Source organism: Lissotriton helveticus, chromosome 9 (assembly GCF_964261635.1).
Source record: "Lissotriton helveticus chromosome 9, aLisHel1.1, whole genome shotgun sequence".
Classification (NCBI taxonomy): domain Eukaryota; kingdom Metazoa; phylum Chordata; class Amphibia; order Caudata; family Salamandridae; genus Lissotriton; species Lissotriton helveticus.
Window position 1 is genome coordinate 1,018,083,081 of NC_136070.1, and position 25,898 is coordinate 1,018,108,978.

Below are 25,898 nucleotides of genomic sequence, written 5' to 3' on the forward strand. Positions count from 1 at the left end.
TCTTTGGTGTTGGGTGTTTTGCAGTCTTCCCCCTTTGAGCCTTTGGAGACTGTGGACCTTAAGTTTCTGTCCTACAAAGTGGCCTTTCTGGTGGCCATCACTTCTGCGAGGCGGTTGGGGGAGCTTACAGCCTTGCGTTGTTCCCCGCCGTTTTTGCGTTTTCTGGATGACGCTGTGGTGCTCTCTTTGGATCCTGGTTTTGTCCCCAAAGTCCGCTCCCGTTTCCATTCCTCTCAGGAGCTGGTTCTTCCTTCTTTGTGTCCTTCTCCTTCTTCTCCTTCTGAGCTTTTGCTTCATTCTTTGGACCTGCGGCGTGCCCTGTCCATTTATGTGGCTCGTTCTGGGGAGTTTCGTACTTCTGACTCTCTCTTTGTGACCTTTGGTTTGGCTGGTAAGGGTAAGGCTGCTTCCAGGCTCACCTTGGGTCGTTGGATTAAGGCTGGCATCACTCTTGCCTATCGTGGTGCTGGTTTGCCTTGTCCAGCGGGGGTTCAGGCGCTTTCCACTCGGGCGTGTCTGCCTCCTGGGCTGCTTTTCATGGTGTGTCTCTTGATGAGATTTGTCGTGCTGGGACCAGGGCCTCCGAGTCCACGTTTGTGCGACACTACAGGTTAAATTGTGCCCTGTCTGACCGGACCAATTTTGGTCGTGGGGTGTTGCAAGCTGTGGGGGTTCCCCCTCCGCTCTGATTTCTGTTTGTGTATTAAACTTTTTCACTTGCTGCACTCCTTTGTGTCTGGTCTGTGTTTTGCTGTGTTTGGGTTGCCAAAGGCCTGTTTAAGCGTTGCTTTGGTATGCCTCATGAGTGATGACTGGGTCGAGGATGAGGAACGTAGAGGTAATGCTATGATTACGTATGGTAATCCCCATTACTCTTAGTCCTACTCGTCCTCGACCCAGTCATACTTCCCACCCTCCCTCCCTGTCCAGGCCTTTGTTGCTTGGTGTGTCAGGATGTGCTTCTGGTGGTTAGGTCTGATATAGCACCTGGCAGGAGGGGGGGTGGAGCCTAAAAGTGTTTCCTGTTTTGTTTCCTGTCTGTGGAATACCTCATGAGTGATGACTGGGTCGAGGACGAGTAGGACTAAGAGTAATGGGGATTACCAAACGTAATCATAGCATTCAATACGCAAGGTATGTTGGTAAATGCCTAACTTATAAATAGATCGCACAACAAAAGCCTAGGACTATACTTATATTAAAAGGATCTGGTGGTTCAGCGGGAAAAAGCATCCACATCAGGGACTTGTTTTTGACATCTTTGTCACAGGTTCGAGTCCTCGTTCATACCCACCATTGAGCAGGGTAACTATAAACATCTATTATTCAGCGCCGAGAAACCAGGGCAGAGGCTTTACATATGCACGTGTTATTAGTCATTACCTGCAGGAACACATTTCCTGTTTTCGAAATGCGGAATGCTAAATTAAGCTATTTTCCGCTTTGGTACCTCGTTGCCACGCAATTTTAATGAGAGGAACTGAAATGGCTTCTAGTCTTTGTGTTATCAGTAACTGCTTTCTTTGAAAAAAAACAGTTCTCCCAACCAAACCAGCACGACTTGAAACATAAACCTAGGGTAGCTAGGGACAGAAACAATGTGCATGTCCTGAAAACATATGATTATTTCTAGTTTTTGTGTGCTTATGTTTTTGTTTAACATGTAATCAGTGGCTGCAGTTTTTGCTGTTCCGCACGGAAGCAAATACTGCTAAAATAATTTTTCACCTGAATAGATTCTGGGCTACATTATCGTCATTACCAGTTAAGGGGGGGGAGGCGCGGGGGACACATTGAAGCTCGTTTTAAGATCTCATAATAATGTGAAAAAATATAATGCTAAAAAGGCCGGTAATGCTACAGCCGCTATCTGCACATAACACTTTTTTCTTCCTTCATCCAGTTGCTTTTAATAAAATGGCTTTCCACTCCAGCTCCTTTTCTCACAGACATAATAGAGCTCCATACTTATTCATAGGAGAATTTAATACCGGGACATTTTAGAAAGAGTGGCTAAGACTGGCATTTTAGATACTTTTTTCTCGTATGAACCGCCAGTTTGTCGGTCGCATCTCTGTAACCTGTGCACACACTTATATATGCTATCATATAATGTCTCAGGGTGTTTTTTCAGGCTATTTAAGAGGACAAATATAGCATCTCTGTATTATACTGAAGCAGGCCAAGAAACCACCCTCTTCATTAGGCTGAAACATTGAGTGAGAGCACCAATTCCACATTACATGGATGGAGCCCAAAACCTTTTTCATTACAATTCTCTTGCTCAAACAGTATCTATAGATGATGGCATTGAGAAAACTTGTTTTCTGTTGTTATTTATTCACTATTTCATACGTCCACACTAGCAACGTATCTCTTTTCTGAAATAGTATAGTTCAATCACTTTAGGTTACTGAGTAATTTAAAAGAAGATGTATTTCCAATTGTTACTTGCAATATGGCTTTGATTATGAATTCCATAATTCTTGGGGCTATTTTCCACCCCAAAACCATTGGCACATCCCAGTGTTGCTTCTTCTATGTCTGTCGATTACTTTACTCCTTTTTACTCCTTTGCGGTGAGAGAGGGTTGCACATGTGGCCAATTATAGATTAACTAGGTGGGAGGATCCTGAACACGAGGATTTGGTTTAAATCTGGGCTGTGTAAGTGATAGGAAGTCTTATTGTGGAAAGGGAGAAGAGGACGGACGGTTTTTGTTGACAGGTATGGGAGGCAGAGACTGCAAAGATTTGAACAGTGCAGATGACTCTTGATAATACCGGGTGATAAAGGGGTGAAGAAAAGAGTGTGGAGGGGGGAGGAATAGCAAACATGGTAATAGTGATTGGTAGATAGTAGATAGCGACTGATTAAAACGGGGAATGCGAAAACCAAAGACCAGTATAATGATGGAGCGAGAGCAGCACAACTCACACAGATTTGTTAAGTGAAGGTGGGTGTTGAAGAAAGAGGAAAGAAAGGTTATAAGTAGGGGGCGGTATTGAAAGGTTTTTTTTAGCAAAGGGTAAAGTTTTGAGAGTAATGTTGTGCTTTATAGCAGGATGGAACAGAGAGAGTGTGAAAGCACGATGGTACTTTTTGGTTGGAGAAGTAGGTGTGTTCAGGGTGATACTGAAATTTTGTGGGAGCCACTGGTCGAGGAGGTTGAGTAGATATAAAGGGATGGGACCTAATCTCACTAAAGGTTCTTTATTTAAATGGGGTGTTATCTTATTGCACCTCAAGTTGCATAGGAGACAAATGTATAATGTGACAGTTATTAGGGACTGGGGTGCCGTCAATATTATATGAAAAGTTTGCATGCCGGTTTATATATATATTTTGGCTTATGGAATTACAATAAATGTCTTATCTGTTATTATAGGTTACCCCTGATGAAGGGCCCTAGAAGCCCGAAATGCATTGGGTCTTAATAAAAACTGTCCTGGATGAACAAATGTGTCAGTAGTTATTCTTGAAGAGAGGTCCAGATGGGCACATCTTGAATATGAGAAACCATTGAAAATCGCATCACTTGGTGTGTGGAACAAATTGGTTTTACAGTGAAAAGTGTGATGAAACATATGAGTACAAGAAGTAAAAAGGAGTAAAGGACCCACAGACATCACGCCCCACCGGAACCCTGACATGCATCCTTCTCAACGTGTGCTCCATGCACCGACAAGCAACCGAGATCTGGGACCTGATTGACTCCCTCTCCCCCGATGTCGCATTTTTCACGGAAACCTGGACCAACTCAACCTCTGGACCCGACATCACTGCGGCCATCCCAGATGGCTATAAGATCCAGAGAAAAGACTGCCTTCACCGCCCAGTACGAGGACTCACCATCGCACACACAGACCTCCCTCCGGCTTTCCACATCCAGCATGAACGACCCCCACTCTAACATTGAACACATCCACTTCCAGACCCAGACCAACCCCAGGACCACTCTATGAGGCACCCTCATATACAGACCACCAGGACGTTGCACCCAGGCCGCAACTACCATCAGCGAGCTCGCCGCACCCCTCGCCATCACCTCCACGAACTACTTGGTACTCTGGGACTTGAATTTCCACCTTGACAACAGGAATGAGCCGGTTTCACAACGCTCTGCGAGAACCTCGCCAACCTAGGACTGGAGCAGCTCGTCAGCACACCCATCCACAGAATCTGGTCACACCCTCGACCCTATCTTCGCGGGAGGATCCAACATCCGCTTCAGCCACACCACCCAGCCCCTCTGGACCGACCACCACTGCGTCCATGTCACCTTCAACACCACCACCGCACCCAACCCTGCCCCGCTACCGCCACGACTGAACTGGGGGAAGATCACTGAGGAACACCTGATCTCCACCTTCCTCCAAGAACCCCCCTGCACCACTACTACCGACACCAACGCTGCAGCTAGGGAATTTCACCGCTGGATCTCTTGCTGCGCCGACAAGCTGACACCTCTCCGCCTCCCTGCCAGACAGCAACGCACTCCGAAGGCCGCCTGGTTCACCACTGAATTCCAGGATGCCTGAAGCACCTGCAGGTGCCTGGAGAAAACCTGGCGGAACCAGAAGACAACAGAAGCACAGAACAACCACAAGAGTGCCCTGAAGGAATACCACCAGCGCATAAGAGACACCAAGCGTACCTTCATCAGATATAAAGTCAAGGCAAACGCACCCAATGTCAAGGAACTGTTGAACTTCATTCAGCAGTTCGCAAAACCCTCCTGCGATGCCACTGGCATCACACCCTCCCAGGAACTCTGCGACAAACTCAGAGCCTACTTCCACCTGAAGGTCAAGGACCTCTATGATAATTTCAGCGAGCCATCGCAAGACAGCACCCCTCGACCCACCCCCGCTGAGAAGCGAACCATTATTTACTACAAGGGGTGGTGATGGACAGAGTCTCTGAATTAAGCAGAGTACTCTCACCCAGTCAAGAGATCAGGGCTAGATCCAACACCGTTTTTTAGCTCATTGCACCATCCCAGTTTCAGAACCCGGCTATATGCAAATTAGTCTGTCCCTGGCCCAGTGCATCATGGGAACAGGGCAGACCAGACTACAAAAGCCAATTCTTACACTGAGAAACGAACCATGACCTCCTGGGCCCCGCGTCCGTCGAGCTCATCACCAAAACCATGAAGAAGACTCACTCAGGAGCCCCTACCGACCCCTGCGCCCCTCACATCTTCCACAGGGCTGGTGCTGTCATGGCACCCAAACTAGGACACAAGATCAACTCCTCCCTCAAATCCGGCATCAGCCCAGACGACTGGAAACGTGCAGAGGTGAAACCCCTCCTCAAGAAACCAACGGCCGGCCCCACCGATCTGAAGAACTACAGGCCCATCTCTCTCCTCCCCTTCGCAGCCAAAGTCTCCGAGAGACTCGTGAACACCCGCTGACCACCTTCATCAAAGAAAACTCCATCCTAGATGCCTCCCAGTCTGGCTTCCACAGCAACCACATCACAGAGACCGTCCTCCTCGCCGCCACTGACGACATCCGCAAGCTGCTGGACCAGGGACACACCACGGCTCTCAATCTTCCTGGACCTCTCAGCAGCTTTCAACACCGTTGAGGTTCCGTGAGAATCGTTACGATGTTTTGGGCGTGATCGAATATGGACGAGTTTGGTATCTATGAACCGTAATGACGAATTTAGTAGGTGTATGCGTTTTCGCTACGCTACTTAGAAGGGTTCATCTTATTTACGGGTTTCTACATCTGAACCCTCGGGTTCCATTTTAGATACGGCATCCATTTTGTTTCTTGCCCTCACGTAGTCAGCGAACAGGCAAATGTCCGCCTCATGACCCTGTGATTCCCAAGCTTTGCGGAGGATGTATATTCCTTTTTGTGCGTCTTTTATGACTGGGGGATGACACGGCAGAGGCAGATGGCTCCGCTCGAGGGTAATCTTCCCACGTTGGCCTATTGTTTCAGCCTTGCATGCGCTCGGCTCGAATCCTTTGATCCTGGGATTGCGCTTCCGATATTACCCCCACACTCTTTCTTCTTCTGTTGTCTGACTTCCTTACACCTGTTCTTGTCTCTTACTCTCGTCCTTTTACAACTAGAGTGGAATGTGCCTAGCAGCAGGATAATGTGCTTTTACAGTTGGGAACCGACAAATGTACTGTAATTATGTGCCGGGTTTTTGAAAACATCAATACAATTCTTTTTTTAGCGTTTATTATGGGAACTAAGTTGTAACCTTTTGTCTGTATGTTGTGCAATGTCGAAAACGTGTATAAAAGGAGCGATCCACGTTTGCAATTCGAAGCAGACTCTCAGAACCTACACTCAGTTGTACTTCTTGTGACTTTTGCATCCCTGCAGTAATAAACGCTGATCTTGGACGCCGAAGGAAGTGTCCCGTGTCTCTGTCACTTGTACGCCAGAACGGGTAACCCACGAAGGTTTCAGGTGTTGTTCCCTGGCACCGCTGGGCCTTAGAAAGTCCAGTCCTTCAGTTGGCGCCCAACGTGGGGCGACATCAGCGGTACCGGTCCAAAGCCTGACGATCGTGAGGAACTTCGTGTGAAATCTCCGAGGGAAGGTGCACCCCGCTTCATCGATCCTGTTGTCGAAATAAGTGGTCCGAAGATTTTTCCCGCGAAGATTCCCGCCTCCTGACGGCTGCGACGGACCGATGCTCTGACTGTCGACCTGTTTTGGCGCCTGGCGTAGTCCTTTGTATGGCGAGACGATAGACGGGCCTTCCTGGTGACGCCATTGAATTCTTAGTTAAGTATTTGTGGGTCGCTCCCTGTATCCTTGGTTGTTTCTTGGTGCTTAGTTGTTTGCATGGTTCCATTGCATTTGTGGTCCTTAGTTGTTGGTTCTTAGTTGTTATTTGACAGTTGCAATTGCCAAAAACCGAGGGTTTTGTTTTTTACGAAGAATTAGTACTTTGATAACCCTTGAAGTTTGATACTAGGTCAGTGTGCACGATGCCTGGCCATAGTGGTTTCTTTGGTTTCTTTAAGTGTTGCAACAAGGATTCCCGGTTGGAGGACTCGTGTCCGATACCTCCAGTTGGAACTCCGATATATGAGCTCTATAGTCGACATGGTGTGGGCCCAATTATATATAATGATTGTTGGGTCCGCTATACGAAAAAAGATGGTGTCCTTAGTTGGCCACCACATGGAAGTTTTGAAACTGAGATTTTAGACAATCTCGAAATTAAAATGTTTAAAAAGAAAGCTAGGCCAGCTATGTTTGATTCCTTTCGGTTATGGCGCAAAGAGGCCAAACAGAAAGAAATCAAACAGCTTAAGAAAAATAAAAGAGAAGGTATCGTTCCGATAATGCAAGTTGTACAACAATGTCAGCGAGATAAAGCAGAAACAGAGATAGAAGTTTCTACTAGATTGCATCACATGAAGGTGGATAAATGTTATCCGGTTTTATCGAGTTTAGATAAGAAGAACGAAGACTCGAAAGAGGATCCTTTGTTAGCGTATTGTTGAAATCGCCACCTCCTTATGCTCAGGGTACTACAGCCCCTGTGGTTCCTCCTGTAATTCCTCCCGTAATGCCCCCTGTTCTTCCTCCAGTTGTTCCAGCGGCTACTGGTCAGTCTGTTGTTGGTCCTGTGTTAGTTCCTCCAACTGCACTTATTCCTACTGCTCCTTTGCCTTTCCCTTCGCAGCCTTCAGTACCTGCTACTTCGACTATCTTGGCTGCCTCTGCTGTTCCTACGTTTACTTCTAACGTTGTTGCTCCCGTTCTTTTCCCCTCTTCTCCTTCTGTTCGTAATCGTATCCCTAACACCGTTGCTACTCTCTACTCCCCATTTTCCGGATCGTTATTTCCACCCAAAGTTTCTGCAACCCCCCAAAGACGAAGTCAGATCCCTGGTGACGAGGAGAGTGCTAAGTTAGTAACCATGGCGCGTAGGTGGATAAGACACCCTGCTAATTACCCTCCACGCATAGTTTTCGATACGTTTTCTCAGTTTAATGAGCCTACACAGAGATTCGTGTTCGAAGAAATGTGTAACTTCTTGAGAGAAGAGTGGTACAATGACGATATAGATAATGTACCGCCCGGTATGACTGAACTCCAGAGTCAATTTTCGAACGGCATGATTGTAGGTGGAGATGTACGACGTGCATTAGAGCGATTATTAGCCTTACGGTGCACAGTGTTTTCTCGAGTGTCGTTTGATGATGATTCCGATACTCAGAAAACGAATTCCGGTCAGTATCCTATGCGAGAGGTTCCGCCAGTATACATGCCAGGTGATCCTACAGCTAATCCTGCGGTTCTGCCATACTTCCAAAGAGTTTGGATACACCTCCCATGGAAGCGATCAGAAGTTTTACAGGTGAAGCAATCTTTGCCTGATCCACGCAAGAATCCGGCAGGTTATTATAAGGAGTTATCCCAATTGGTGGATGCTTCTATTATGAACCTTGCTGACATCGACATGCTGTTTGGAAATGTCGTACCACAACCAATTTGGGCGAAAATTCGCCAGGAGAATCATTTAGTTGAATTGGGCGGTGATTGGGCTACACTACTAGCGGCTGATGGGCGACAAATTGGTGGGGCTAAGCCCGAGCAGTTAATTGCAGATTTGCCCCAAAGAATCATTGCGCTCATGAAAACACTTATGCCAGCGATGAGGGTTAATTGGGACAAATTATCGGCTTGCAAGCAAAAGAAAGACGAGAATGTCTCAGATTTCTTTACTAGATTTGAAGAGGCCTTTATTGATCATAGTGGCCAGGACATGAGCACTGAGGGAGGTCAGCGATTATTTGTCGATAAATTTGTGCTAAATTTGTTGCCTGAGCTATGCAACAAATTGAAAAATTCAGAAAGTGCATGGGCTGTTTCAACCACGGCTCAAATTTTAGCGACGGCTCAATACTATGAGAATAGGGAAAAGGAGGAAAGTGATCGTTCAGATAAGAAAACGAAGGAGCTTAAAACGAAGGTTTTGTTGCAGCAAGCGTATCCTCCGCGTTCGAATCAAAATGATTCACAACAGCAGTATCGACCACAAGCACAGCCTTCTAGGATACAGCCACGGTCTGACTCCTCTGATTTTAGATCTACGCTTGGGTATAATCAGTGTGCATATTGTAGGAGAGAAGGCCATATAAAATATGATTGTCCCGCTTTACGTGATCGCCTTAATGGTGTGTCGGCGCGAGGGGGTCGTGGTGGTCCCCAGCAGACATCTCGAGGTAGAGGTCGGGGTATTGCTCAAAATCAGAATGAGCGCCCTGCTACTTCGTCGGACGTGAATAATTGTTTTGACCAGCGAAATGCGGGGTCCGCTAGATCCGCACAGTACCATGTGGATGATTATTACGTGGCACATGAGGTTGTTGCAGACGATCGTTACTAGGACAGCCACAGACAAAGAGAGGGAGTAGTGTCAGTTCCGGTTGATCAGAGTGGGCCTTACGTCGCAGTTGCTACATCTGGCGTAGTTGAGCCTTTTCTGTTGGACACTGGTGCATCGAAACGTTCCATCATGCATTCGAAACTCCCTGGCGCACCTTTGTCTGGCTCAACCAACGTTTCTATTGGATTCTCTGGCGCCCCTGTTAGCAATCCCGTCTCTAGCCCTTTGTCTCTTACAATTGGTCCTTGCGAGCTAGAGGCCCCATTGATCTTATCTACAGGTTGTGGTCAGAATCTTTTGGGTTTGGATTTGTTAAAACGGTTATATGCAACTCTGTATTGCTCTCCTGCGGGAGTGGAGCTTACATTAGGGCAGAGAGTAATCTCTCCTATGTATTTGTCAATCGATAAGTTCCCACCGGAACTGAGTTCTCTTCCTGCGTCGCTATGGGCCACGGGTCCCAATGATGTGGGCCTGTTGGACATTCCACCTTATGTGGTCCAGTTGAAGTCAAATGTGCGCATGCCACGTATACCTCAGTACCGTATCTCTCTTGATGGTGAGCGAGCGCTCTTAGCGATCATTTATGACCTGATCAACAAGGATGTCATTGAAGAAACTAGGGGAAATGTGTGTAATAGTCCTGTGTTACCCATCCTAAAACGAACCGATCCATCTCAACCTCCTGTATATCGTTTCGTAATTGATTTAAGAGAACTGAATAAAATTGTGGTCCCACAGTTTCCTGTGGTGCCTGACATCACGGCTTTGTTGACCCTGATTCCAGCTTCTGCCTCCTGGTTCACAGTGATCGACCTAAAGAATGCTTTCTTTAGTATTCCGATCGCTGAGGAAAGCAGGGATCTATTCGGATTCTCATTAGGTGGTCGTAGTTTTAGATTTAAACGCGCACCACAGGGCTACTGTGAGAGTCCATCGATCTACAGTCAAGCTCTTAAGAGTCAACTTGATGCATTTGTGTTACCGACGGGTGCGGCTTTGATTCAGTATGTTGACGACCTATTGGTAGCTGCTGATACTGAGGTCATTTGCAAAACTGCTACAGTATCGTTGTTGCATCATTTATGTGACTTACATCACAAGGTGTCACCTTCTAAGTTGCAATATTGTTGTCAAGAAGTAACCTACTTAGGTCACTTACTGTCAAAAGAAGGGAGAAGGTTGACCCCAGAAAGAATTGCAGCGATTGCTCGAATGACTGTGCCAAAAACTCAGAGAGATGTACGTGCCTTTCTAGGTATTACGTCATACTGCAGACAGTGGATTCCAAATTTTTCATTGTTGGCGAAGCCATTGTTAGCTCTCACGTGCAAGGATGTTTCGACTCCTTTGCCCTGGACTGAGGAGTGTCAGAAAAGTTTTTCGGATTTACGTGATGCGTTGTGTTCGGCTCCTGTGTTAGGCACTCCTGATTACAGTAAGCCGTTTACACTCTACGTTCACGAGAGGGATGGTTGTGCGTTGAGTGTTTTGACGCAACAATTTGGTGACAAACAACGTCCATGTGCGTATTTTTCCTCGACCTTAGACCCAGTAGCTAGAGCTTTGCTGAGTTGTTTAAAAGCAACGGCGGCAGCTGCGGTGTCTATTCGACAGTCCGCAGGTCTGGTCATGGACAATATGCTTACGGTGATGGTTCCGCATGCAGTTGACACTCTTTTGAACCGAACAAAAACTCAACACCTGACAAGCGCAAGATTGTCTGGGTATGAGCTGGCACTCTTGGCAAGTCATATACGAATAAAACAATGTAATGTATTGAATCCAGCAACATTGTTGCCGGTCGGCGTGGAATCAGATGATGTAGCACCACATGATTGTTATTTAAGAACTGAAGAAGAGACGAAGGGTCGTGTTGACCTGAAAAACACTCCATTGGTAGACCCCGATGGTACTTTGTATGTGGATGGTTCATGCTAAATGGTGGATGTGGATGGTTCATGCTGAATGGTGATGTGACGACTGCGTATGCTGTAGTGACATTGAGTACGGTTGTGGAGACTGCGAGATTGAGTCAGAATTCGGCCCAGGCGGCCGAATTAATTGCATTGACGAGAGCGTGTGTGTTGTCTAGAGGAAAGCGAGTGAATGTGTTTACCGACAGTCAGTATGCGTTTGGAGTAGCACATAGTTTTGGTCGATTGTGGAGAGAAAGAGGGTTTTTTACGTCGCATGGTACGAAGATTCAGCATGGACAGCTTGTGAATGACCTTTTGGATGCACTTACATTGCCTAAGCAGGTGGCAATAATTAAATGCAGTGCGCATCGGAAAGTGACAGATGATGTTGGTCGCGGTAATGCGTTTGCGGATGAGATTGCTAAGGAGACAGCCAGAGATTTGACAAATCGAATGTATGTTGCGAGTTCAATAAGATGGCCAGCGGAGACTAGTATGTGTGAGGACACAATTGAGAGTGTGAAGGAAATACAGAATGAAGCTACTGAAATGGAAAAGACGCAGTGGAAAGAAAGTACAGGGAAGTTAGACGAGAATGGATGTTGGGTTGATTTGTCAGAGAAGCAGAGATGGATGTTACCGGATGCATATGTGCTTGCCGTTGTTACTATGGCTCACGGCACGTCACATATTAGCACGAAAGGCATATGTAAGTTGTTGTCTCCCGTATGGAAGAATGATGGGATTACTAAATGTGCGGAGAGAGTGGTTAAGAATTGTATGGTATGCTTGATGTATAATCCTGGCAAGGGCACCCCCACTCCACCTGGTCACTTTGCTCCTCCTACATGTCCCTTTGAAATTATTCAGTTAGACTTCATCCATATGGAGAGATGCAATAATCTGAAGTATGTTTTGGTTGTAGTTTGTGCGTTCTCCAGATGGATTGAGGCTTACCCTCTCAAGGATAATACTGCCCTGTCCACGGCAAAAGTTTTGCTTAAAGAGTATTTCCCGAGGTATGGAATGCTGCGGATTGTATGGTCAGACAACGGAAGTGAGTTTGTGGGAAGTGTGATGAAGAATGTGTGTAGTGGTTTCGGGATAGTTCAAAAATATCACAGTGCCAATCATCCTCAGTCTGCGGGTTTGGTGGAAGGATATAATGGTACCCTGAAACTAAAGCTTGCCAAAATCCAGGCAATGACTGGTTTAGCATGGCCTGATGCCTTGCCTCTAGCTCTCTTATCGACCAGGGCGACTGTGCACTCTCGAGTAGGGCTTAGCCCATATGAGATTGTGTTCGGCCGTCCTGCAAACATTTGGGGAGTTCCGAGGCCTAAGGAGTTTAACAGACTTGAGTATCCAATGTTGATTGACTATCTTTATGATCTGACTGCTAAATTGAGTTTGATTCATCAACAGGTTTTTGAGACTTTACCGGCACGAACAGAGGGTCCTGGTCATCGGCTCCAACCAGGTGACTGGGTGGTCACCCGTAATTTTGGACGAAAACGGAATCTTGAGCCAAGATTCGTGGGACCCTACCAGGTTTTGCTGACGACGAGGACTGCGGTTCGGCTGGAAGGAAGAAAGCATCGGGTGCATGCCACCCACACCAAGAAGGTTCCGCTTCCTTTGCCAGCAGATACATGGATAAAGAAAGGAATTGCCTCGTCTGAAACCAGTACTCTCCCGTACTATGTGCCATTTAGTGATGCCCAGCTTGTAAGGAACGATTTAGTCCAATCCGACAGACCTGTTGAAGGATCTAAAACCACACCTTTGTCATCGGCATTGGAGAGTTCAAATTCTGAACTATTACCTGATCAATCGAACACTGTTTTGCCATCTGAACCGTTATTTGAAGAGCAGACTCGACCTGGCAGACGTCGATATTTTCTTCGATCGCGCGATAGAGACTCATAAAATTGTTTTTATTTTATTTTTGAGTTCACATCAGCCCTTACTGTTGCTACGAATATTGTGGACATTTATATTATATATGTACCTTTCTTTTTTCGTGCAGCTAGAAGAGTTACATTAAACTGAATGCTTTATTGATTAGAACCTTATCATCCGGGTTGACCGTAGGGCCGTGCGGGTACTTTCTTCTGTTTAGCAGGTATCTGACACTAGGTTGATTACTTTTTGTCGATTTCTGGGAACTCCTGGGAATTGATAATTGCTACTCCGAACGAAGTGCGTCAAGAACGTCACGGACGGTTTTTAGAGGATGGAGTTTTCTAAGCTGTCGGAAATGGAGAAAATGTCGGTGCAAAGATCAAAATTGCGTAAGATGTTTCGAACCAAATGTTTTTTGTTTCAGGTTTTTATGGTGTTCCTAACTGTTTCTATGCTACTGGTGGGTGGAGTATACCTTGAAATTCAATCATTTTTGCCTCCTACTTTACCTACTCCTCCTTCCCACAATCTGAATTCTGTTCCCACTATTTCTCCACATTCCTTTCATCTTCTGCCCCAACATGAACAGGTTAGACGTGCGGAATTTATGAACAATTCCTTTGTTCAACTCCTACATCAGCATCAGTTGGTGATGAATACCACCAATTGCTGGGTGTGTGGGTTAATGCCACATACTATGGATAGGGGTATTCCGTATTTTGTCCTTCCTTATAGCTCCCAGGGGTCAGCTCGAGCATTCCAAACTATGTTCCGTAGTGCACTAGATTCCTACCCCCATCGAGAGCCTCGCTCTGTAGACCTTGGTCCTGGCCCGTACCACAAGTCTTTGGCGATAGCAATTGCTGATTTAAATAGAGATATTTTTGATGTATCGCTTATCCCAGAGGAAGAGGTGCGAGCTTACAAGGATCTGAGTGAGGTTGAGTATAGTATATCAGTGAGTAATAGGCAGCTTAGAAGCTCGTCTCCGATATGGATCGTACCACATCTTGGTCATTTCTGTCTGCAAGGTCTTGGTCGAAATCCGAGAGCTCAGCTTGGGAAGAGAGCTTGTACTGACACGTATGTCTTACCGATGCTCTCTTCCCCTGTCTTCCTGACTGCCAAGGGTACTTATTTTGTGTGTTACGATCGTGCTTATACATGGTTGCCCCGTGATTTCTCGGGCACATGTTATATCGCGAATCTTCTACCACCGACTTTTACAGTTGCCTCAGATTATCACAAAACCAGAGTTGTGAGAGGTGTTATTAGTAAAGAGGACACTGCTGGTCAAGAGGCAGGAGATTTCTTTAAGGGTTTCCTGCCGTTTTGGGGTCCTATGGTTAATAGTAGGAATTTGAGGCAGTTAACTCGTGTGGTAGAATCGACTGCTAATATCACTGCAAGCGCCCTTGGTAACCTGACAGCGGAGCTTCAAGCGGATAGACTCATGACATTACAGAACCGTATGGTTCTAGATGTTGTTCTTGCAGATAGAGATGGTGTGTGTAAGGTAATCCATTCGAGTTGCTGCATTTTCATACCTGATAATGCTCCGACTGTTTATCAAGCCATCTCGAAGTTGCATAAAATCTCAGAGTCCATACACGTGGACGAGGGAGATTGGACGCTACTAGGATGGTTTTGGGGTTTGATGTCGACTTGGGGTTGGAAGATTCTGATGATTATAGGGGTCGTTGTGACGTTTCTGTTCACGTGTTGTCTTTGTGTACAGTGTGGTCCTGCCTTATGTGGCCTTTGTGCTGCAACGTGTATAAGAAGGCCACCTGTCACCAAGGAAGCATTGATGGATAGAATAATGTTCCAGCAACACCTAAATGATCTGATGAAAATCGAAATTGATTTTGATTTCAACTAGTGTTTGCCTACATAAGGGCAAAAGGAGCGTCTGAGGTTCCGTGAGAATCGTTACGATGTTTTATGTTTTGGGCGTGATCGAATATGGACGAGTTTGGTATCTATGAACCGTAAATGACGAATTTAGTAGGTGTATGCGTTTTCGCTACGCTACTTAGAAGGGTTCATCTTATTTACGGGTTTCTACATCTGAACCCTCGGGTTCCATTTTAGATACGGCATCCATTTTGTTTCTTGCCCTCACGTAGTCAGCGAACAGGCGAATGTCCGCCTCATGACCCTGTGATTCCCAAGCTTTGCGGAGGATGTATATTCCTTTTTGTGCGTCTTTTATGACTGGGGGATGACACGGCAGAGGCAGATGGCTCCGCTCGAGGGTAATCTTCCCACGTTGGCCTATTGTTTCAGCCTTGCATGCGCTCGGCTCGAATCCTTTGATCCTGGGATTGCGCTTCCGATATTACCCCCACACTCTTTCTTCTTCTGTTGTCTGACTTCCTTACACCTGTTCTTGTCTCTTACTCTCGTCCTTTTACAACTAGAGTGGAATGTGCCTAGCAGCAGGATAATGTGCTTTTACAGTTGGGAACCGACAAATGTACTGTAATTATGTGCCGGGTTTTTGAAAACATCAATACAATTCTTTTTTTAGCGTTTATTATGGGAACTAAGTTGTAACCTTTTGTCTGTATGTTTTGCAATGTCGAAAACGTGTATAAAAGGAGCGATCCACGTTTGCAATTCGAAGCAGACTCTCAGAACCTACACTCAGTTGTACTTCTTGTGACTTTTGCATCCCTGCAGTAATAAACGCTGATCTTTGACGCCGAAGGAAGTGTCCTGTGTCTCTGTCACTTGTACGCCAGAACGGGTAACCCACGAAGGTTTCAGGTGTTGTTCCCTGGCACCGCTGGGCCTTAGAAAGTCCAGTCCTTCACCGTCTCACATCGCACTCTAGCCGCCAGACTCCATGACGCAAGGATACAGGGAGCCGCCATCAACTGGGTCTAGTCCTTCCTCTCCGGCAGAACCCAGAGGATCAGAATCCCCCCTTCCTCTCCGAACCCACGGACATCAACTGCGGAGTACCCCAAGGATCATCACTCAGCCCCACGCTGTTTAACATCTACATGGCCCCTCTCGCCGCCATCATCAGACAGCATGGGCTCAGCATCGTATCCTACGCCGACGACACCCAGGTCATCCTCTCCCTCACGAAGAACCCAGAAGACACCAGTTTCCAGGAAGGACTGAGCATGTTGCAGCATGGATGAAGGACAGCTGCCTAAAACTCAACTCGGAGAAGACGGAGATCCGCGTCCTGGGACCCCGCACCACTGCCTGGGACAGCACCTGGTGGCCCTCCGCCCTCGGGAGCCCACCGGCCCCCACAGACCACACCCGCAACCTTGGCATCATCCTGGACTCCTCCCTCTCCATGAACCACCAGATCAACGTCGTCGCATCCACTAGTTTCAACTGCCTCCGCACCCTCCGGAAGACCTTCAAATGGATCCCCCGCGACTGCAGACGGACCGTCACCCACACACTCATAACCAGCAGACTGGACTACGCAGTGCCCTCTACGCCGGGGTCAACAAATGTCTACTACACAAACTCCAGACCATCCAGAACGCCGCAGCCAGACTCGTCCTAGGGACACCGTGCCACAAACACATGACCCAACACCTACGAGCGTTCCACTGGCTTCCTGCCGAGAAGAGGGTCACTTTCAAACTCCTCAACCACGCCTACAAATCCCTCCACGACATCGGACCCAAATACCTCAACAACAGAGTCTGTTTCCACGCACCCAAGAGGAACCTCCGCTCCGCCAACCTCAAACTGGCTCAGGTCCCCCGCATATGCAGGAACAGAACCGGCAGGAGAGCTTTCTCCTACATTGCGGCCAATACCTGGAACGATCTCCCTGTTGACATCAAATGCTCCCCTACCTTTCACACGTTCAGGAAGGACCTCAAGACCTGGCTTTTCGACTGATCAGGATCTGCTCTGCCCCCCCAGCACCTTGGGACCCTCATGGGTGAGTAGTGCGCTTTACCAACCCCTGATTGATTGATTGATTAAAGTGATCGACAGACATAGAAGAAGCAACACTGGGCTGTGCCATTGGTTTTGGGGCAGAAAATCGCCCCAAGAATGATGTAATTTAATACTCACGTGCCACCAGGGCAAGGCACTGTAACATCGAGCACGCAACATAGGATGAACAAGTATGAAAAAAGTGAAGGAACCGTATTTCAAGAGGGTGTGCATCCCCCATTCCTATGATGTATATTCAGATTATGAATTCCCCAGAAGGGTATGTGATATTTATTGCACCCTATAAATCAGACTTCTGAGGGTTCAGAATGTATCACTTGGCATAAATTGTACCTATTCTGAGTTTTTGTAGAGTAACATGCATATATATCGCTGTAAATAGCCAACGCTTTCCCCAGGTATGACCTACTGAAATTTTGTGAAAGGTGTGGACTTTATCACACCTGGTAATTACTGGGGGCGATAAATTCTGCTCTACTGGGAGTCCCAACTCCTGAGCAAACAGAGCTTTCAGCAAGGATCAGAAAGCTCTTTTGCACTCAAGGGCGTAAGGTCTTCATTGCAAGAGGCAAAGGTTTACCTGGAGCAGTAACTCCGGGTGAAATTCAGGCACCCCCAAGTCCAAGTACACACTGGTTCAAAACTATCAGGTCTATACATTCCAGACCTGAATATTCCCGGACAAGAGACATTGGTCCTTGTTCCAGTCTGTAGGTGTACTTGCTGCAGGTAGCACCACTGCTTGGCTCAGGCAAAAGTATCAGCGGAGCAGAAATTGCTCTACCTGGGCTGCCTGAAGCCTCCCCTGAGCAAATGACCGCCCAGCTCCACACTGGCCCTCTCATTGACACTTTCTGCCTTCCCTGAACACGAGCCAGCAAATTTCTCCATAGAGTACCTATACTGTGCAGTTACTTTCAATTCTGGGGTGAAAATTCATACTCACCAGAATGTGGTGTGAGGATGCCAGTCGGAATCAAGATTCTAACCATCCAGTATACTCTCACCAAAAACTGACATACTTGTGATGAGGGACTAAGGGTCTCATTTATTGCATTTTGGAATAGAGCAGTGCAACAAGGCATCTTCCTGTGCTGCCCTGCACCAAAATGAAAGGACAGCCTATTTAAGCAATACAGTGAATTGCTGTCCTTTATGCCTGCGCTGGTGCCTTTTCAGCAGCCTAGTGTCAACATAGGCACCCTTTCACCATAAATCTTTATGAGAGCTCTGCATCATGCATGTACCAGTTTATGTGGTGCAAAAGTGACACAGGGCTCTCACAATTAAGCCCTGCAATGTTAAAAATACACAATTGTTATGTCCTACCTATATCATTTTTTAAATTGTTATTTAACTACTGATGCTGACAGGTGAACACACAAAGTCAATATTTTGCATCACTCTAAAGGTAATTCCTAAACAAAACTTCATACAAGTGGCATGGTCAGTATTGGATAAGGATATCTTTAAAAAAGAGATACAGTGGGGTTGAGGAGTGGATTGGTGAGTACTACATCCAAGAAGGCTGCTCTTATGAATATGTACTCAAGCCCCTTATAAATCCACCCAAATGTTGCCTTCCAAACCAACAAATTATTCATAAATTGTACAACTGATCACAGGTGAGCAAGAGCAACTCCTCATTTTGAAGAGCTACCTGTTGTTGATTAGATCCCTTCAGATCAAATGAAATATGCGACTGGTTGTAATCACTATAGGCAGATTTACAAGCCCCTTGCACCACTTTTGCATAATTTTTAACATGGGAAAAGTGACACAAAAGTGGCGCAAGTGGCTTGTTAATCTGCCCCTTTGTATCTTGGAAAATATTAACATAGTGGAGTGGAGTGGTGTTGATATTGCGCTAGCGGCTTTCTAGGTACCCTCCAGAGTGCCACCAGGACTGGCACTGCCAGAAACTTTGACCACATAGCTGGAGGGACGCTGTGTGCATGCTACCCCTGCACAGATGTAGGAAATGTCACCATAGGGTTGCAATCAGTGGCGTAGCAATAGCCCTCACAGCCCCCATGGTGTGGGGGGTGTTCTTGAGCTCCAGGAGCCTCTTTCCAGCACTGTGCATGGGCAGCGGGCCCCTGGTTTAAGAGCTCCTAACTGGGTCTGGAACATGGGTAGCCCTCTCCATATACTTTGCAGGAAGGCCTCTTCCAGTTTCGTTACGCCACTGGTTGCAAACAATTACCGCTAAAATGTCGCAGATTGCAGAGAGTGGGAAACTAAAGGTTGATGGCCGGAGAGCCAAGGTGAGTTGTCCAGGGGAGTGCATGCCATACCGCAAATGTCTATGTGTGCTTCTCGCCGAACTGGAGCTGCCTTCTGTTCAGAGTGATCAATGCAGCTAAACTAGAGGCACAATGATTGACTCTCTTCAAGAAACCTTAATCATTTTTTTTCACTAATTGGATAATCATTTTTGTTTGCACTAATGAAAAAAGTTTGATTCTTTTTGAGAACCACTTGTAACCCCATTATGCTATTCAGATAGTTTGAAGTGGGTTTCCTAATTTGTATGAGGTTTCTGGGATTATAATATCAAGCCCCCACTTATCGAAATTGAGAATTTGCTATGGCATTTTTGCACAGCTATATTATCAAACGTAAGTACAATTTGGGTTGCCATGTAGGACATCTACAGAAAATGGAAAAAATAATTGAGTAACTTTTCTAATGAACAGATGGGACAATAATGGTTATTTACAAAAACACTGAATTGTAAGGTGATTATTATCTCTGTCCTGAATAGCTCAAGCAAAGGCCAAAACAAGTTGCCATTTTGTACTAGGCCATATAATTAAAGATTGAAGCACAATAAACGAAAGTGTTAATATAAATAGGAGGGGAAAGAAATTAAATTCTGTGTAAATATGATTCTAAGCAATTAGGATACCCATAATCCAAGTGTTTGAGCTCAAAGACTCTGTTGATTAACATTTACATCATAATGAGAACATTTGTTTTACTGTTTTCCTTTTGATGTAAAAGTAAATTAAAAATAGTTTGAATGTTTTATTTTGAAAGGGCTCGCTTGTGATTTTTTTATACAATGGGATGTGGTACTTATATTTTTGACAAAGAGGTAGTACATAAAAAGATTTGGCTTTGATGTAAAAACATGTTTTTCGTTGCTAAATCTCTAGAAGAGAAAGCCATCGGATATTTTGGTACTAAACGTGAATACACAGTTTTATTTCAGAATAAGCCTACCCCGTGCTTTGAATTGAGACCATCTTTTGAAATGAAACACGAGAACCGTAGAAAATAAAAATGCAGTCTATCTCAATAACTTTGTGATGTGCAGAGTCAGTGTGAATGGTCCTGCAGCTGAGCAACCACTGTAAGGGGCATATTCTCGAGGAACTATCGCCGAGTTATCAGCACTTTATCGCAGCCAAAGTCGCGATAAATGTATCTCCCCATTCACAAGCTGGCGCCAACAGCCCATATCACCAATTTACATGCGATAGCAGCCGCAAAAAACATCGCCACAGATGACACCGGCAACTAAAGCTAATGAGATGCAGAGTAGGTGTTCCCGCGCAATTAACAGCGACAACACCACTTCGCAACATTCTCAACGATTAGCCCGATCATCGATAAGAACCCAAAACAGGTGATAAGGTGCGTTAGCAGCAGGAAATTAAGTGCCCTGACCTGGTCTAAAGTCGGACGACAGCCTGCACCAGAAAAGGGATCCCCGCCCAGATGCCATGGAGCTACTGATCATGCAGCTCGGAGCCCCAACAGGCCCACAACAACCACCGCCACCACCCCCAGGCCCGCCAACCCCACCCGGACCCCGCCCTCCCCGGACCACCACAGAGGCAGGCATACACAGGCCGCGGACCTTAAGAAAACGCACCAGCCTCACAGACTTAACACCAGAGTATGTCATTGCCCACTACAGGCTCAAAAGGACAACCATCCTCTGCATCCTGAACATCATTGCCCACAGGCTGATGGTACCAACACAGCGGACAGCCATCATCCCTCCGCAGACAAAGCTGCTGGCTGTGCTGCATCTGTTAGCCTGTGGTACCTTCCAACCAACAACTGCCAGACTCGGAGGAGTCTCACAGGCAGCCCTATCAAAGTTCATCAGACCTGTCCTGGATGCCATTATCAGCTTGGTACCCCAGTACCTATACTTCCCCCACACTGCGCAGGAACAGCTGGAGACCAAGCAAGGTTTCTACGCCATAGCTGGCTTCCCACATGTGTTGGGGCAATTGACTGCTCACATGTCCTACTTTTGCCCCCTGTCGACACTGCACACAATTACCGCAACAGAAAGCACACGCATTCCATCATAGTGGACCACCAGGGACACTTCACCAATGTCGTCGTACACTACCCAGGCAGTGTGAATGATTCCCACATCTTCAGACAGTCCATCATCAACCAGCGCTTCCAGGCTGGCACTTACAGAAATGTACTGCTCGTTGGTAAGTACCAAATGAACACACCACACACCACACACCTCAACTCCACAATCATGCAACCCTCAACTGTGAGAATGCACATGTCACAAAGTCAAATACAACATGCCAAACAACACGCCCACCCACCAGACATGACAGCACAACTTACTGTGGGAACCTTGGCTAGCCATGTACATGAGCCATCAACGGCATGGCACCTCAGCCACACAATTGCAGAACGTGGGGAGAGGAGGGAACCAGGCATGTGCGAAAGAGGCGATGTGACCGATGAATGACACTGCACACAATGCCATGTGTGACGTGGATGTGCTGGCCGGACTGCAGTATGCAGACCACAGACATATCCATATCGACAGATACTGATGGTGGTGGTAGTGTTGAGGACAGTGGCCACAACCATGTCACCCCAGCGAGTGGGGAAGATCACGGAATTGTCATTTTTTACGCCCCCCCCCCGTAAGCGTGTGCGGAGTGGCCTGGCCTGGTGTACGACAGGCTAGCGTAGGGGTGTGAATAAAAAGCACGTAACTCTGGGCGTGGTCCTCTTCCGGAATGCCCATTTTCCCTGCCGGGGCTGTACCTCTCACCATGTCACGAGGCCGATGCCAACGCTGTGAGTGGTGTTTTGCCTGCAATCCTGTGTGCCTGCTGTATCCCGGGACGCTGGTCCCCGGACAAATCTTGCCCGCCCCTGCTCACCCAGGCCCCAATGCCCACCTGCCAACACTGGTGTGTGTCGAAGAGGGCCCACCACGTGCCGGTGCAAGCTCCAAGCCCAAGGCCCCCGACCTTGGCAGCCTCCTCCAACATCACGGCCTCCGCGACACAGGCCCGTAGTTCTCCTTTCTTGTTGACGTACTCCACTGGCATACCCAGCGAACAAGTAGGTCACACATTTGGAACTGAGTCTTGATTACACCATTGCAGAGAACATTATTCATGGCTGAGTTTATGTCACTATACAGCCTTCGATGTGGTGCCAACAAGTCTGTGCATAGGACTACAACCAAACGTGTCTGTGGGCCCTTGCTGACTGCTGCCTTCCGCCTACACAGTGGTCCTGCAGGCCTCACATCAATCCAATGCAGTCCGTATCAGGCAGGACACGGCATCGTCATAGGCAGCACACCCGCTCAGCTCTGGTGTCACTAACTCCGTCAGACACAAATCTAATCCACATTCCATTCCAACCTCATGTGTTAGAGATCCAGGAGGAGATGGCTGGCCAATGGTTAACTCACCCTGACCACTGCCTCTGGCCGACACTGCTGCCAACTAGGTCACACTTTTGGAACTGCGTCTTGATTTCTTCATGGGAGTGTTCATGTCGCAGTGTGCAAGGAGTGCAGTAAGAGGTAGACGCGCTTCAGTACGGAGAAGAAAAGGCTCACCTTTATGGAGGTGATGGTACACTACCAACAACAGCACTGGTGCAACAGCACTGGTGCCACTGACTCTGTGCAGTGCAGGCCTACCACACGTGGCTGTGGGCCACTGCTGACTGCTGCCTCCGGCACACACTGCGGTGGTGTAGGTCACACAATTGGAACTGAGTCTTGCTCTTTGCATTGCAGAGTTCATGTCATTGTACGGGCCTCATGGCAGACTGCATCCCCTTTCAGCTCTGGTCCCACTGAGTGCAGTCTGGTTGAACTTCGGTGGCGTCTGAGACCATGGGCTGGGGGTAGTCTACATCTTCATGTAACTGATACTGACATGGAGGAAAAGAGGAGTCTGTAGCATTCGACTCCGCATTTACCTTTTTCTGCTTGCTTCTGCCCTCTGCCTCATGCCCTGGAAGGACCCCTTCCACTGTCTCCTGCAACCCTCCATGACATTCTCCTTGGACATCGACGAGGACCCGCTCAGCTCGCGTGACCCTTTCTTCAGTGCACCGCAAGTCACCGTCCCAGGGCGGTGTGCCTGTGCCGGCCGCTGTGCATCCGGGGCCACTAACTCTGTGCAGCTCAAGTCATGGACCCTTGCTGTTTGAACTTTCAACTTCTGATTGTCTGATCACTGTTGTGGTTGTTGTCAGCACCAACCCTGGGGGGTGGCTTGCACTACCCAACACCCATCCAGCACAGATGTCACTGGACATGTGACCCTGGCAATAAAAGGGGCCGGACGCATGTGCCCGTAGCCAGTTCCATGAAATCACTCAGTGTGTCTGTGTGGTCATTATGTATGCATGAGGGCCCGGGCCATACCACATTACATTGTGCTGTGAACAGTGGGTGCAACCGTGTCACCGTAGGCAGTGGCGCAGACCTGGGACATATAACCAAGTCATACCTCCCTGTGAGCGTAAGTGGGGTGGACTGGCAAAGGACAGTACAGCGTAGGGGTGTGGCTCCTCCACACTTGGATCTGGGTGTGGATAAGTGTAGGCCTTGCCGAGGATGTGGCTGATGCGTGTGTCTCTGTTGTCTGCACCACCCGTCCTGCTATTGACAATGTTGCTATGTGGCATGGCCCCGGTGTGCATGCTCGGGCAAAGGGGTACATGGGGGAGGGCATTCCTGCTCGGGGTCAGGGATCACACATGCCAACTGTTGTGTGTGTCGCCATTGGTGCAGCATTAGCCAAGTATCTACCCTCAACTGCTTGTCGAGTTCAGCTAGGCAGGTGCTCTACAGCTGTCATTCCTGTCCTTACAATGGGCCTACACACGTGGCTGGCCACCTTCTGCGCAAATCAACACTGTGTCGTAGTCAAGCTTGTGGACATGCGCAGACAGGAATGACAATGGTGTGACGTGGGGGTGCAAGTGATGCAACCGCGCTGCACACACTAGTGACGATGCTTGGGGAGGGAGGATCAGCAGTGAGGATACATAATACATATTGATGCCGCTCATTTGCAACAAACAGTTAATGTTATACAGGAATCACTAAGTCACACATATCACACACCAATGAACCAGTGTGCCTGCAAAGACATGATGCAGTACGTAGTCTTGACTCATGTCTCTCTGCACTGTCACAGGTGACCAAGGGTATGCACTCTGCGCTTGGATGATGACACCCCTCCGAGCCCCCAACTCATAGGCCCAGAGGCAAGACAGTTTGGCCAACAAATGCACCAGGGGCATCATGGAGTGCACATTTGGCGTGTTGATGTCACGTTTCAAGTGCCTGGACATCACAGGTGGAAGGCTCCTGTACAGTCCAGACATCGCGTCAAGATGATCGTTGCATGTTGTGTGTTGCACAACATATGTGTGTACAGCAGAGCCCCATGGATACGGGTGCCAGATGCACCGGATGATGATGATGATGATGAGGCAGGTGGACCACACCCCACTGCAGATGCAGCAGGAATAGCCCGTAGGGACTACATCATTGACAATTTCTTCTCTGGTTGACTTCACATTGTGACTGTCCTTAGCAACAGTACGATGACTGACCACAGGCACAGCATGTGAAAATAAATGCATTCAGAAACACATTCCGAGCGTGATTGTCACTCGTCTGTACAGGCACTTCACTCAGACAAGTGTAGGTGCGACATGAAGTGCTAGCAATTTAGGAATTTGTTAATGGATGGTTGGTGTGTCACCTCTGGGCAATGAGGCTGTTCAGGGTGTCATGTGTTCGAAGTGCCAGTTCTATGTGTCACAGTTGTTACGGTATACCACTATTCGGCGAGTCACATGTATACCAAATTCGTTCCATTTTGGCTGTCATTTGTGGCCTACAAGTGACAACAGGGCTTCTTTTAGGCTCTGATATGTGCCGCCATGATGCAGGAATGCACCCTGTGACTCAAGTCCCATGACATGTAATGTAAATGTAAATGTAAATGTAATTTGTACTTGTAAAGCGCACTAATACCCATGGGTGTCCTGGCGCTGTAACGCATACCGCTGTGGAACCCTTCCTGGCTTTTCCCTGTGAAATGTCCACTCCTGTGCACCTCCAAGGTGAAGCCAGGCATCCCAGCGCTGTTGGGGCCGTTGTGGAGATTAAGCAAGCTATTGCCCAGAGTTGCAGAGTGGGACCCATGATTAGAATAGGCACTGAGGCGAGAATTATCAGGTCCGGGGAAATTGAGTCCAAGACCGGCCGAGGTGGGAATTGAACCGTGGTCCTGGGCCAGACCTCTGCATCAGGGTCTGCCGCTCTAACCATTGAGACACACTTCTGTGTGACATGTACTTAAGGGGGTGTCACTGCCCCTACATTAGTCCATGCTTTCCTTGTTGTTCGATCATGGACATGGCACGTCGGTGCGCAGGGAGTGTTGATTGTCCCTCTGCAATGTGAAGAGGAGATGA